The sequence below is a fragment of the Megalops cyprinoides genome, chromosome 14 (genome assembly GCF_013368585.1).
Source record: "Megalops cyprinoides isolate fMegCyp1 chromosome 14, fMegCyp1.pri, whole genome shotgun sequence".
NCBI classification, from domain to species: domain Eukaryota; kingdom Metazoa; phylum Chordata; class Actinopteri; order Elopiformes; family Megalopidae; genus Megalops; species Megalops cyprinoides.
In genome coordinates, this window is record NC_050596.1 from 5,790,670 (window position 1) to 5,803,686 (window position 13,017).

The 13,017-nt window shown below is 43.1% G+C and overlaps 1 protein-coding gene across 1 annotated transcript in view; it reads right to left on the minus strand.

Annotated features, from left to right (window-relative positions):
- sytl5 (synaptotagmin-like 5) overlaps nucleotides 1–11,454 on the minus strand; it is a 40,970-nt gene extending 29,516 nt beyond the window's left edge. Inside the window, exon 1 of the mRNA XM_036546044.1 lies at nucleotides 11,098–11,454. The gene's annotated coding sequence lies outside the window, so the exon portion shown is untranslated. The remainder of the gene's footprint in view (nucleotides 1–11,097) is intronic.
- Between the last annotated feature and the right edge of the window lie 1,563 nt (nucleotides 11,455–13,017).

Here is a 13,017-nt window from a genome sequence, read left to right on the forward strand (position 1 = left end):
AAACTGATCATTAATTGATGCTTGGAAATATCTAGGATTGACAAGATAATGTTCAGCACGCCTGTAAGAAAAAGTGGGTACATGTACAGAAAGCAGAGAAATACTGTTGTGTATCACCAGTTAGATTTTTACCATAGAAATTGATGATGGACTGCAGCTGTGTGTAAATTTCTGTTGCATACAAAATGTTTTAGAGTGCACTACTTGTCTGTTTGAGTTAGTTGCATAGTCCTATGGTTGCTGCCTCCAGGCAGAGATATGTATAATATCTGACTGATTATGGGTTGGGAGCTCAAACCATCCTCCATTTGTACAGAGAAACAGTGTAAAATAAGGCCATGTCTTAGTGTTGGTGGAAACGCAAACACGGATTCAGAGCACTGACCGTCCTTACACACCAATGAATATTTAACGTCAACTGTGCAACCTTAATTCAAATCTAAATTCATTTAATTGTATATTTGATTTTATTACTTTTTTACAAGATGTCCATGGCCTTTAAAGACCATTTTACTGACTATATCTTCTATTTCATTTTCATAGTTGGTACACCATCTCTGATATTTTAAAGGATGGTTTACAATTATAATATTGAAGCCCAAAGGCTGAGTGCAGTGAGCTGAAACACTACAAGATCACCGTGAAGAAGTGGCCATTTTCTCAGTCAGCTGTCTTTGAAATGCCAGAACTGCACTTCCCCTCCCCACAGATGAGCCGATAGCATGAAAGCACACTGACAAGTGATAAGAAGGAGCAGCACATTAGTGATGTACTGGAAGCCTACGTGCCTGAAACACACCATATAATTAAACAGTGGCTGTTCACATCTATTTCGTCTGCCCTTCAGTCTTGTGCATTAGCATGGGGATTCTGCAAAACCTCTGTTTCTCCATTTGTACTTGCTAATACAGTTAGCATGTTGAGTTTCCAAATGGAATACATAAACAGAAATCTGCCTTGAACACAGCCTGTTCAGCAATGTGGATAGAATGTCCACAGTCCTCTGACATGTGTCTCTAGCAGTTTTTTTTTTTTTTTTTTGTAGTTATAACATGGTGTTCTGGTCAAGCAAGTGGGCCCGGCCCTGGTGCTGTTAACCTTCCTTACAAAAAATGAAAGGCCTTTGTTTTTTTCCATGTGGTGTTAAGTACAGCACTTAGAATAATGATAATACAGCGTAACATGACCCATAGGTTGCAGGTTTGATTCCCTGGTGGGAGTGGAGCTGCTGTGCCCTCTAACAAGGCACTTAACCCCTGCTGATGTCCTGCATTAATGAGTAACGTGCGATGATGCAGGCTTTGCATGTCACGTTGGGTACGGGCGACCGGAAACCCAGTAAATAACGTAGTGCAGGCCCATCAGCGTGGCCTGTGCTCCTGTGAGAGCGGGGACAGCGGGGAAAGAGGATTACACACTGCCACCTGTCAGAGGGTCATGCGCTTAGCCAATGAAAGGTGTCCCTTTGGCTCTGTAACACACATAGCAGTATTGACAGCTGAACACGAGACTAAACAGAAGAGCTGAGATACACAGCACTTTTGTCCTTGCTATCTGGAAGCCTGTCGGACAGATGTAATGCTCTCCTGAGCCAGAGTGATGCCCACAAATCCATATCTTAGAGAGGGAAGATGGGGTGTGCCTGGTTTCAGATGGCAGGAGAGGGCCCAAATGCGTAGGTCAAGGTCCTGCTCTCAGCCAATCATAAATGAAGAATTCATCATAGCTGTATCCCATCTTCCTCTAACTGCTACACTATTTAGTTCAGTAGATATTCAGTATTCAGTTCAATTTCCATACAATCAAAGCTCATAGCCGTACTTACATTTGGCTTGGATTCTCACAAATGGATCACGCATCACACATTTGGACATCATAAACAGGGAAGAGAAAGGGGGGTGGTGATGGGGTGGAGGAGAGATGCTGTGAACAGCTGATGTGGGAAGGAAGAAGTAAGTGGGATTTTTATACGTCTGGATGGGGCAGGTTTTTCTTGGAGTGGAGAATTGCATAGGGATTGTCTGAAACTTCTCCAGAAACTTTGTTTGGAACATCAACTGGCACCAGTTCAAGTCAAACAATTCAAACAATTTCGAACTGTATACTTTAATTGCCTGCAGACACTTCAACGAGGCAGAATATTCCAACCAACCCGCTACCTGTGGCTTTATACAAACCCAAGTCACTTCCCATGACACAAGATGAAATGACAATGACAAAACAGGCCCTTTAAAATGAACGCAGCCTGCCACGGGGGGTGAGACAGTGAGCCTCTCTTCACTTGGAAGCAAGTGTGGAGGAGAAGCGATGACACATGACATGCTTGTCCAAGCAGAATTATCCTCATCCAACGGATGTCACTTTAGTTTCCAGACAGATCTGAGGATGCTATGCCGTTGTCGCAGCTCCACATCGATTTAGCTGTGGGGAGACAAAGCGATGAGACTCCAGTGATGTGAGTGGGCACTCCGACAACCGCCTACACCGAAAGTTCGTTTGTCTGTGGACAAATTGATGTGGTTTCCAGTGCCTTTTACCTACACTCCAATGAGCATGATTGTTCAAATACTATGTGCATCTTTAATGTAATAATGCTGTGTGTAAAAAAAGTTATAATTTCAATGAGGCTTACCCAGTACAAATCATGCTAACTGCAAATACCAAGCAGCTATCCATAAAAAAAGACATTTTTCTCAAAATTCAGGATGTTAGTGTTACTGAGCACACTTATCATAAGTGTTGTTAACATAGCACATTTAGCGTCAAATGACTTAGATCGGGTCTGTTTACAGTACCATAGTGCCAGCTATCTCCAGTTAATCACTGAAACCGTGTATTCTAATCCATGCTGTTCATTGTACAAGCATCTGAAATGTACCAATAGCCAGACCATTATATATTCACTGAAACAAGCCTTTATGGTCTTGTTTCTTCTTCAGCACACTAGCTAATGACTGTGGTTAACGTGCTGCTCATATATTCAGTCCTGTAAATAAGAAGTGTTACCACAAAGGGACTGAGATGATTACAGAGCAAATATCCAACCTGAAGCACTATATGCCCAAAAGGTTTTTCATTGGTGCAGCATTTAATACAATGTAATATGCATCACAGTGTATTTATTGACATCATTTTGACATGTGTATTGGCTAGAACTGCCGGGCCTGAATGGGGAGATGCGCACGCATGCCGTCAGAATTACAATGTTGTTCTCACTTTAACCACAGAACTTTCACCTCTAGCGCAGGCAGAAGATTGTTACAGTGTGTCATCCACTGACACACTCCTCTCCTCTGCAGACCCACCGGGTCCTGAGGCTGGAATCTGGGGACATCCCCATCCGCCGCCTTGCATGGACGCCTTGCGCCGCTGTCACAAAGCAGGAAACTGAGCAATGTGGCCGGGTGGGACCACGCTGCCCATTTATCACTGTAACTGCGGACGCCTTCAGGGACGAGGTTATTACAAACCATTTCCATTGAATGCTGTGTAGACAGCACCGCAGACGAGCCAGAAGGCCGTCGAACAAGACAGAGGCTTCGCCCTGCCACATCATCACAGGGGCGTCTTATTATACAGGGCACAGTATGGATTACCAATTTCCCTCGGGAGATCGATGTAATGAAGGCAGGGGTAAAATAATCACTTGGCCATTTCCACGGCACTGCCCAGATAATTGCGGTGAAATGAAATGATAATTGATGCATCTGTTTTGAAGAAAATCAAATCAGATTTGCATTGTCTATTGCGTTGTGTGGAAAAAATGATGGACTGAGAAGGAAAGTAATAGTGTGGCTATGACTCCACTCTGCGTGAGCATCCAGCAAAAAGACATCCACTGAGGAAAATGCCAGCCATACAATGAAGCTAAAACCACATACACCAACAAGCCAGTTCCGTGGCACACCTCAATAAGAAGCAAAAATTAATATGCTGATCTATGAAGACACAGAATCCAAGGGGCTGATTATGGGTAACTATGAAAAGTCTGATGGTCATTTTTTAATGTAAACCTTCTGAATGTCAGAAGCAAATCTGTGACAAAATGGGGTAAACCCAGTGGAGTGTGTATTGTTTGAAGAGAAATTTGTTAAATATAAAGAAAGATAAAGAAATGCTTCATTTTGCCATTTTCAAAATGAAATGCTTTGATGGGTCAATATCTGCTTTTTGCTCAGGCCTCTTGAATTTTACACCATTTCCTGTGTTGAAAAGACTGAATAATTTAAATTTACTATGTAGTGGGTGAACCAAAGAGTCTGCATCGGTCAGACTAGATTGCCCCCAGTCCACTCACTGCATTGTAAACCACAGTGGATGCCATATTATCATGATTAAACAGAGGTGTGAGGTCACATGACATAAGCCATTCTTAACATGGTTTTGTTGATCTAACACAACTGTAATGTGACTTTAAATTAAAGCAGTCCAAATGCAACATGATAACTTTACTTAAACTGAAAATAATAATTTCACCTGGCCAATTAATTATTACAAATTCAAAAACGGTTGTCTTAAATGTGTAGAGCCATTTTCATGTTCAAAGGGTAAAGCTCCTAGTTTTACGATATATGATGATAATGGGTCTACACATTTAAGACATTCTTTTTTGAATTTGTAATAATTTCACCCGGCCAGCACTGAATCAACAATGAATGAAAATTAATTATGACAAATTCAAAAAAAGTTGTCTTAAATGTGTAGAGCCATTATCATGTTCAAAGGGTACAGTTCCTAGTTTTATGACTCTACTCTCAAAGAATGAAAAAAAATCCCAGTGTTCCAGATATGGCTTGTCCAACAATTCATACTTCAATTTTCAGGGATTCATCCTAGCAAGGAGACTTACAGAGGGAGACAACTTGAGACCTAAGCCTCCCCCTGCATTAGTACTGCTTAACAAGTGTGTGTATGGCTCTCTCATGGGGGCTGAATGGGCAGGGAATGGGTGGAGTTGCCTCAGTGAGCACACCTCAAGCACCCCCACACGAAACAGTGCCTGGGCTGTGTGAGGTATTCACAGTGTGTGGCCTTCACGACATTCACAGCGCGATTGGATGATACGTGTATGGGGAGAGCACCTATCAGGATGTAGACTGAAGAAGGAGTGGAATCCTGAGAAGGCATCAAAAGGGGCTCGGAATGAGTTGGAACCACACTGAGCCCCTGTACATTTCCAGATGACCAGAAAAACCGCAACCAGCAACTGGCTAACGCTGAGGGTGGAAACTAAAGCGCGTAGTGGTGCGGGGATAATGCCACACTCCCTCCTCTAAACATCCCTGCTCCTAGGAACAGCAGTTCGGTGTCACGATCTCCCGCTAACGATCTCTCACTAAGAGGCAGAGTGCATCCTCAATGCGCCGCCCCAGCCGTGCCACTTGAATGCTGGTCAGACTCTGACTTTTTCAACACGCCCCATCTCACCCCAAGGTGTCAAAGAGAACTACGACAGATCGGATCCCCGAAAAAAACCCACAACATGTCTCATTCAGCGGTGATCGCATTGCACGGGACGGTATGAAACATTGATTGACTCTAATTGACTCAGGTTCGGCCGCAGGCACATCCTCCGCTTGCCCTGAGTGTATTTTCATTTCCCAGGCCTGGCCTTGACTGGACACGCTGACGGAAATGAATATCAACCTGACGGGGAAGAGTAATGAGGACCAGACGGTGTAGGCTGGTGACAGCAGCTGGATCATGTACCAAAGCTGTAACTCAGAGTCCAGTAATAAAACAGAGAAGAGAATACATCCACTGTGTCACGCCACTCTTCCACTCTGTTTGAAGGCCTATTAAGCAGGGAAAACGATAGTCATGCCTTGTAATTAAATGCCCTGAAGTTGCTGGACTGAAAAAAGTGTGAATTCATAGTCCAAAATAAAAAAATAACACAAAAAGTAAAGGTTATTTGGCCTAATTTAATTTTGCTGGGAAATTAAAACATCATAGAGATTGTTTTAGGTATTCTGAAATGATTCTTTCTACACGTGAATGTAATTCTAGTGGGATCTAATCCTAGCCAGTTCTACAGCATGTGATTAATCTCACAGCAGAGATATTTAATTTTTCCTCTCAAACCACAGCACATCCCAGGCTCATTTAATATGCATTCTGCCCAGTAACCCTCTCCCACCAAATAACCACCCAATTAAATCCTATTTTAACTGGCCATTTAGACATGTCAAATCCCCCTTTTATATGTTCTAATGAAATGCTGCAGGCAACTATTAAATGTTGCATGGCCCTTGAAAAGGCAGACTAAATAATCTTGACATGTTACTATTGTAGTTCTGAGAAATAAAATGTTGTGATGGGCCAATAAAATGGTTAATACACTAAATGAGGGCTTTAATAAATGGTTAAAGCCCTTGTTTAGCAAGGGAACTTCCCCCCAACGGTGCTGCATTTCCCCAGCTGTGATGCCTGTTGATAATTCATGCCAGCCTCTTTCTGAGCATGTTTCACTAACACTAAACAGTCCAACAGTAGGATTAACCCCCCCCCCCCCCCCCACCCCCCCCCCCCCCCCCCCCCCCCAGACTAGTCAGGTTATTACTTAACACATGTAATCATTCAAATATCTTTTATTGCAAATAAAAGCAATTGTTCATGGCTAACTCCTCACGGAATACTGAAGTTATAGCACTGAAACTATTGCGATGTTGTTATCATTCCGGCAACAAATTTCCTCTCAAAGTTCCCCCCCAGGCAGCAATCAGGCAGACTGTAATTGGAGAGAAAAGCTCCGCAGACTGAGGGGAAGACTATAGTGCTGTTTTCGAGGGGGCTGATGAAACCGAGAGCGGCGGGTGCTGAAAGAGCCGGGCGCATCCAATGGGATGCGGGCGAGAGGAACGCTTGCCGCGGCGGAGATTAAACCTTCTATAACGGCACCACTCCATCGCCTAATCTGTTCCATCGTTGACTCATCCGTCTCACCGCTGTCGGAAAAAATTAAATTCCTCCCCGGCAGCGGTAACTGGGGTTCCTGCTGCTCCTTCACTGGCAGGGAGGTCAAAAAAAAAATCTCTGCCTGACTAGGAGTGGCTCAAACTGAACATGCAAACAGTGGCTGTGTGGAGGAGCAGGACCGATAAGAGCTCTCGTCACAGGGAGCGGGCGGCGAATATTGAAAGAGAGTCACGGCACCTACACACGGGTGGGACGCTGAAATCTCTTTTCAGCTGCCCCCACGCTGTGTCAAGTACCACACACCAACCACTGGCGCAATTACAGAGCATCGCCCTGCTGAAGTCTCATGTCTGCAGGCTACAGCCTTGGTCTTCCCAAATATCAGGAAGTCTCTGATTGTGGTCATGTTTGCAATGCTTTGCCTCGGTTGACCCAGCGCATGGAGATGCCACAATCCATTCCTGGATCTGTCTGGCTGCAGAACGGCATGTAGCAGAGGGCTCTGATTGGTTGAGAGCACAGAATTGTGTAATTTGTGCACAAGGTGCATTCCTGTTTCCAAGGCAGTCCGTATCTGACTTTCCTTCACTTTTCAAGGGGGTGATTGATTACACTGACCTGACTACCTCCCTTTTCCCACTGTGAAGGAAACCTCTGCCCTAAGTGATGGGCACAGCCTCAATGCATTAACAGAGGCCTCTCAACCCTGTCCTTATAAGGATAATTTATTCAAGTGCTCACCAGAGAAACAAATGCAAATGCCTCTTCGAAATTGTTCGCTGTCTACAATAATGTGAAGAGCTCAGTAGAATGTTTCCATTTGCATTTTATTCACGATTCACTTTTCTAGTCAGGCCAAGTCAGCATTGAGAACCTGAAGGGGGATCGTTCATTATTTTTAAAGATAAGCAATGTGAATCATACAGAGTAAAAATCCATTTGGGGAGGGCACTGACGCGGAAGTCTGTTTTACAGAGTGGTCGCATTTGTGTGCATTACAAGTGCTAGACACTTTCTCTAAATCTCAACTTTCAACATTCTTATTAAGAATGAACCAAACAAACTTGGTGGTCATCATGGTAACTGAGGTTACTATAATCTGACTGCCACACTGTATGTGAAGTCTCTTTTTCCATCTGAGAAAACTGGCGAAAAATCAGAGCAGCAGCTCTCCCCTCATCAACACTTTTGCTGTTACTCTGTCCTTGGTGGTGTGTCCAAACCCTCTTTAAGCGCTAACTCCAAGTTCACCTCCTTAATAAGATCAGGCTGAAGGATTGTACCTCCCATGATTTACACCAAATACACCGGCTCCCATTCGCCATCAGAATGACCTCAAGCATTCACGGTCCAGAGCCATTATTCTTGTCTGATTTCATTCTTCAGTAAACAGTACCCAATCTTTTTACCCTGCTTCTCAAGGACACCGCTCTATTATCCATCCCTCAGACTTGCCTGAGAGTTGGTAATTGTTTGTTCTAATGGAACTTTTTACCAATCAGAGACTCCAAGTCTCGAGATCAAAAATTTCAGGCCTGCATTTGACTTGGGCTGACATAGGTTACCTGTAAGGTACCATGAGGCACTACAGGAACAAAGGGCACCGTATAAATACACTTTGTATTGTACTGCAATGTAAATTCTGCTTAAAATACATAATACACCAAATACATAATACATACACTAGAAGCAAAAAAAATGTAGCAACTCATAAAAATATTTACAACTCATACTCAACAGCAAAAAAGTGCTCTTGTGAAGAGGTATTTCAGTGGGCAGTTCAGCCCTGCAATGAGTAATTGCCTTTGGCAGGTCTTCCACTACACTGAATTTAGCCGTACTACACTCCTCCAGGCGCTCAGTCGCCTCTTTCTGTCAAACCCCTCCCTGCTTGCTCCGAGAGCCCGGTCTGATGACAGACCACACCACCAAAAAGGCTCAATTAGCCCTCAGTGACAGCTCACAAACACCGACTTTACAAATGATCCTGACTGCATCATAGACTTGTGAAACCCTTTGACCTCCGTTACAGCCCTAACTGGAGGCTTCAGGATCCTCCCAATTCTCCAAAGTCTTCAGCATTAGTTGGTGCAACCTGAGAGCTGGCAAAACAAATAAATCAAATAAATTGTGTCAACCAACAGACTTTACCGCTTCAATTGTTTCTTTTGACAAGTTCAGCATGAATTTGATTCAAGACAGAATCATCTACATCAATAATGGATTGAGATCTTTGCAACGTGCACCATCTAAATGTGTGAAGGGACAGTGTCTCACATCTCCCCTGCTATTGAAGGGATATCTCAATCAATTTTCTTCTATCAACACTGATAGAGTAACTGCACTACTGACTCATGAACCACAGCCCGCTCTGTCAAACCTATCTCTCCAATGAACGTTAAAGCCTGTCTTCAGCCATCTGGCCAATTATTGCAAGTTTCTCCAATCCAGGCAATGAACCTGTGCTTGATATTGCTGCAATTAGGCTCCACCTGACTTTTAGAAACATGGACTTAATGCTGACATTGTATCAAAGCTCACTTTGAAGGAAAAATGTTTCTAACATGTTGTCTCCAAGTTTTAAAGCGAGTTGTTACCCGAAAATTATTAATAATAAAGCTCTTCCAAGGGTTCCTGGCCCAGGCACGGTATTCTTACCAGACTGGTCATTGTGGTGACCGATGCACTGATGGCCTCATATTCCTGGGCTCTTAACATACTTGCCTTGTTAGCTGCCAGGGCAGCATTTAGCACAATACACCATAAAACATGGGTCACAAAAATAAGATGGCTGGGTCACAAAAATAAGAGCCAGTTAAATTAATGGGTTAGGTCCTATAACAGACAAAAATTTGCTATCCTAAACAAACACAGATGGCTTTTATATATTCAAGGTGTCTTGGCTGATTGCTTTTTGTGGTCAGCTGCTTCTCTTGGCCCTTCGTCGGACATTTATGACACTAAGCCTTTGCATTTCAGCCATACATCACTAAATCCATTACCGCATAACCAAGCTCAGTAACCGGAAGCCATTTGAAGCATACATTAAGTATTCTACTAAGATAAATTTTCTATCATCATGACATTACCTAATTAAGGTTATGTTGCGCATTCAATAAGGTTGAAAAGTATGTATGTAATTCACTGACCTCATTACACTTTCATTTGATAAGGCTGAAAAGTGCACATGTAACTGTCACAAACTGCCTATTGTAATGCCCTGCTGTACATCTGCTTGTCCTTGGGAACATCTCATTCTCCTTTTACACAATTTGCACTGACTTCCTGTAAGATATTGTGTTGATTAGCATTGATTAGTCATTACCGTTAACTTACATAGCCTTAAAAGAATTATACCCCACTTGTATGCTACCTCAAGGTCAATTAAAGCTGACCACCCCTTCCTCCATAGACCAGGCTTCCCCCAACAGGGAATAAAGCCTTCAGTAACATTACTTCTCTCATTTGATATTCCTTTCCCAAGTGTCCCATGGCTCTTGTTATCCTGACGTATTACAGCCTAATTGGAAGATACGTGTTTTAGCTTGTCTTTTAACTGTCCAAATGCGAGCCTCATTCGATCATGTCTATAGGCTTTTAAATAAAATCATTTAAACGTTAACACTCTTGTTCTGAGAAATATATTTCATTCGCTTTTGAATCAAATGTAACAACTTACAACCGATTGGGTTCTCGCGGCAGGGTTGGAAGTGCACACAACTTTTTAATCAACATAAACCCTTAACCTAACAGAGAAAAAACAACGTTTGCTGCATTGCACCGCTCTATACAACAGCGTAGGTAAGGCGAACTTACGGCTAAGTAGGTGGTTAGAAGCGACACAGGCAGTGGGCTATTCGATTGTTAAGCGAACCCTTTATTTAATCACTATAAGCATTCATTTTGACTACAATACAAATGTTAACTTGAGGAAAATCACAACCACATCGTAGACAAACAGGACTTCAACTGTCGTACAGTTGTTCCTAAAACCAGGACAGTACATTACGTACTACTGTAAAAGTACATAGCTACTATAATAAAATTGCTCTCTAAAATTCAGCTTGTAGTGATGCGCTTCTCGTGTTAATAGCAGTCTGGGACAGAATGTCTCATATTTTAACAGACATGCACAAAAATATTTTTCTCTCTTGAATTACGGTAATGTAAATATCTTACCTGTGTCGACGAAACTTGCAAATACAATGCTACCTGGCAGTCACTGGAGTAGGCTGCCACTAGAAAACCTAAATTCAGCGATGCCTACGTTTGATTTATCGTGGTGTGCAGATCCAGGATTTCTCTCCGGTAACGCCGCGCAGCGGTCTGTTCCTGGCTGGTGTGGGGGCGTGGCTACAGATTCAGGACCAGAGGAACGAAACAGCTGGATTTTCTCCGGCGGTCAGAACATCTGCAGTGGAAACGAACGCTGCTTTCTGATAGATTGCATCGCCAAATACCACTGAAATATGCAGGTTCATCTCAGGACGACGAACAACTCAGATGAAAAGGTGCACTTTCGTTATCGTTAGGACTACAAAGTGCTCGCATCCGCATCCAAAGCCCATCCCCCACCATAGTACCATCGCTTTATCGCGTTTTCGAATGCTTTTCGAATGTGTTTCCTTTTCGGGGTCCGTGAAATCCTTAGACGAAACGCCAGGGGTTAACTGACTAGTTATCGGGTCTTTGGGTTTGTTGATCAGATTTGATATGAGGGTCACAACTGTTAATTATTACGTTTTGTCGTCTTTGTTTTTAATAAGATGCCCGGACCTACAGTATTTGAAAAGTATTGAGTCATAACTTACGCGGAGTTCGGGGAACTCCTTCCTCCAACATCGTATCACATTTGTCATCAGCTCAGATATATATGCCCAGATTAACATATACACTCACTTTATTATTTAACACAAATTTCCCATTTATACAGACAAAACAAAAAGGCGCATTTGTGTCAAATGCTGATATTGTTTTCGTCAAATACAGAGAAAAGACAGAAACATGCACAGTACACACACATATTTACACAATATGCATTATTTCATTCATTAAGGTGATACAAGATATGGCAGAAAAAAGGAAAAATGCTTAGTAAGTGTTTCTCAAGTTTTGTATAATACATATACAATAAATGCTGGCAGTTCCTGGGGAGCTGTGATAGTGAGTGCACAGTGCACACTGTCTTTTCATTCATTCCCTACACTAGTCTTTCTGACCCCTAGTTACATTAGAAACTCAGTGAAGTGCTTTTGCCAAGTGGCTAGCCCATATGAATACAGATAATATATCTCCCAGTTGTTTTCTTTCCTGAACAGGGTCCAATGTTGCCTCACACGGTACCCAGCAGCCTGTGTGAGCACTCGGAGGCTACACACAGAGAGACCTCTCTGGTTCATAGTCAAACCTCCTGTTGACTGATAAACCAGTCCTATTGCATCCTTGCAGTACAAGTTTTTGCAAGTGCACATTGCACTTGAACTAGGAAAATATCATTTATACAGTTACTTTTTAGAGACAGAGAGAACCATTAAACAAATGGCAATTTCCAACACTTTAATTTAATACTACTGCCCCAATAGGGAATAGCTTTAGCAAAGTAAATGAGATCACACATTACAAATTTTTGCTCTGCCATTTGAACTAGGACGACTACATGCTGTATCTGTCAGAATGCTTTAAGTGTCTGTAGCAGCTGCTCATCGAAGGAAAAACACATGGCATCTCCCTTACAGTTCATCTCTCCCCTCAAAACCCAGCAGCAGGTCAGGGGGCCATCTTGCCCAAGGCCTGCACTGTGAAGTGGGTTCTTACTCAGCCACAGTGTCCAGGCTGCAGGTTTCTTCCCATTTCCACTGCTCCAGGTGTCACCTTCTAGGGCAGGGGGCAGATTACCCTGTCACTCTCAGCTGCCCCATTGGGGGGAGTCAGGCTTGGATGGGAGCCATTGCAGGGGGCAGGGCTGCCCTGGTTGATCACCACAGCTAGCTTCCTGGTCCTGAGGCTATCCTGGTAGACCACCAGTCAGGTGTTCTATCACCAACCAGTGGCCTTCCAATTGGCTGGCCAGCTTGGGGCACAACCTCTTATTCCTTTGCT